The following is a 3,055-nucleotide window of genomic DNA, read 5'->3' on the forward strand; positions in this document are numbered from 1 at the left end:
TACTGTGCCAATACCTAGACGAATACAAAAGAAATAGATCAGATTAATAAGCAGCATAGTACCAATCTTAGTAGTAGTAGTAGTAGTAGTAGTAGTAATGATACAAACAATACAAAAAAAATACAACTTGTTTTCATCCCCCACAAAAAAAAACAATAACATACCATGGGAATGTAATAAGTAAAACTAGACCAAGCATTAATACACAAAAAAAAATAAATAGATAAAAAATAAATAAATAAAATAAAATACTTCACGGTCAGCTTGGGAGCCGTTGGGAAGAATGACAGGGGCCAGACAGAGAGAGGGGGGCGTGGAGGGAGTGGGGTTCTGTGTTCTGCTGCTACTGTCTGGCTGTCTGGCTGTCTGCTGGCTGTGATCCTACTCCTGGCTGTGTTTTTTCCTTCTACAGCCTGCAACAGACGCATTCAGTACAGCACTAATATCCCCCAAGCAGCAAGTGTACTAGAGGAAGTGTAAGTCTTTAGTGTATGATGAGTATTGTGTCCGCCAGATGACTGTGTGTGTGTGTGTGTGTGACTCACTGTTTGCATCCCGAGTCGTGTGTATGGTTTCCAGGTTTCCATCCCGAGATAACTGTATCAGGTAGACAGAAATGAAGTGAAGGGCTGCAGGGCCATTGGTAGTGCTGGTGGTGGTGTGAAGATGCTCTCAATATCAGGTTCAGGCTGTTGTCGGGAAGATGCCTTCAACTAACGGCGATTCCTGAATGCTTCTCTTCATTAATGTTCTCCTCTTATCTTTTCTTCCAAAATCGGTTTAATGATTGTCACATGAAGGACTCCACCGAGGCACCACAGGGATAGCTTTGGGAAATATCGAGATAAAGCTAGCCTACTATTTTCCTGGCGAAACTACATTTCTCTGATAGTTTTTGGCCCGTTTTGAATGAATCTGCATGTTATTTTTCCTACAAATCATTAGTTTTTATTTTTTCCCTCCATCCCTCCATCAGAAACTAATGCTTTATGGTAAAAGACGAAAAGCAGATTAATACAAAATTGACCAAAATCTACCAGAAAAAAATGGTTTCATTCTCAAATAAGTAACATAGCATTAACATTCACTCACAATGTTCCCTCTGAGAGGACTGGTTGCCTCTTGCCTGTGGCCACCAGCTGGCTGTCACCACTACCACCACCTAACTTAACCTAATTAAAGTAATCTAAGTATGCTTCATATGTTTGGGGGATTTCACTCATACTGCTCTCTTATACAGGGTGGTATCAAGGGCTTTTTGTCTCATCAACTCCTCTCCTCTAACTGACTGTTTTAGCCTTTTTCTCATCACCGCAATGTTGCATCTTTAGCTGTCTTCTACTGCTATTTTCATGCTAACTGCTCTTCTGATCTTGCTAACTACATGCCTCCCCTCCTCTGATGGCCTCACTGCACAGGACTTCCTTCATTAGACCCATGTGCCTTCAAGTTTGACCGAATGCAGTAAACAATTCGCGTCACTATTTTAGACCCACATGGTGACGCGAATTGTTTATTTCATTTGGTCAAACCTGAAGGCATACATAATAAACGTAAGATATGTGTAGCACTACTAACCATTAAATACTGTATTAATATAATCCATCACTAATCATGGATTATGCTAATTAGGGCAATTGACTCCTCATAATACAAATGTGGAACTCAAGGGGTTGGGGTCTTAAGGAAGCCTGTCACCAAGCAATGGTGTAATGGTCTGATCTTTCCTGGAGTAGTCACACCTGAACTCGGTAGCAGTACAAAGGGATCTGTCCTTCCGGGCTTCGTCCCTGCTGGCCCTCAGCACCTCACACCTGCAGATCTTACCCTTTGGTTAGCAATAGTTTCCAGGTGATCCATTCCTCTACAGAGATCCCTTTGTGACTTATCTACCCTATACGCCATGTCATCAACTTTACCAAATAAACACGACTCTCACTACCTCTCTACAGCTAAGCTTTCCACAGCTAGTTCCTCTCATGCAGCTTCACTACTGCAATTAACTACTATAATGAATTCAGTTTCCTTAATCTCTACTCTAATTAACTCAGTTTCCTTAGTGTTACCCATGCTTCATATTAGTCTCACCATCAGCCTCACAGGACCTTGTGAGGCGACACAGCCAATGATTATACTCCCCTCATTTACTTAACTTTTATAGCACCAGAACTTACTACTAACTTATTACACTAGTTCACTTCAACTCTCATAACACAGAACATATTATTTAGCATATGCTTGTTCAACAACAACCCAACCTCATTCATTTTATGTAATTTTCGCTTCATCGTTTCTCACTCTTTGTCATTCATATATGTAATTCCATTTTCATCCTCAATCAGTTTCATTCTATTTAGCAGTCCTTAGGATTGTTCTTACTTTCAGAGAGAGAGAGAGAGAGAGAGAGAGAGAGAGAGAGATGGCTCTGACTTTTGGGATTTTACTGTATGAATACATGTGACACCAGCAGTGGATAAATGTAACCTATACTTGTCAGACATGTAACTTGGAATGATAATGCACAAAATTCAGGATGATAAGAATTTAGGACTAGACATGAAACTAAAGAGGGTACTGTATATATTTGTTGTGTTATCTCAAATGCAGTAGTGCAAATGTGCTTATTTTGATCTATTTGTGTTTTGATTGTGTAATTTTTTATATTGTTTTCTGGTTCCCTGGAACCAATTCATTTTTTCCCCTAGGTTCTTCATTCTCCATAACACGCATTTGCCATAATGAACGCTACACTGGAAAGAACTATGTTTCTTGTCACATACCCGTTGTACGTTATAATGACCAAGTGTTGTCGTATACCCAACTTTATATATATGTATTTGGGTACGCGACAATGCAGGATTGTTATAACGTACAACTGCAATAACACAATAACAAATTTTAATAAATGTTTAATTAGGATAACAAACCAAAACTGCCATGACGAACTAAAGACTCATGCAAACACTGTAATTTTAATAAAAATTTATTACGGTATCTTATAACAACACAAATGGTGTTAAAAAGCATGTAATTTACTGATAAGCATTACACGACA

At 39.1% G+C, this 3,055-nt stretch overlaps 1 protein-coding gene across 1 annotated transcript in view; it reads left to right on the plus strand.

Moving 5' to 3' along the window:
* Positions 1-331: 331 nt before the first annotated feature.
* LOC135104166 (uncharacterized) overlaps positions 332-3,055 on the plus strand; it is a 14,602-nt gene continuing 11,878 nt past the window's right edge. Inside the window, exon 1 of the mRNA XM_064011248.1 lies at positions 332-476. The gene's annotated coding sequence lies outside the window, so the exon portion shown is untranslated. The remainder of the gene's footprint in view (positions 477-3,055) is intronic.

This window comes from Scylla paramamosain, chromosome 10 (assembly GCF_035594125.1).
Source record: "Scylla paramamosain isolate STU-SP2022 chromosome 10, ASM3559412v1, whole genome shotgun sequence".
NCBI classification, from domain to species: domain Eukaryota; kingdom Metazoa; phylum Arthropoda; class Malacostraca; order Decapoda; family Portunidae; genus Scylla; species Scylla paramamosain.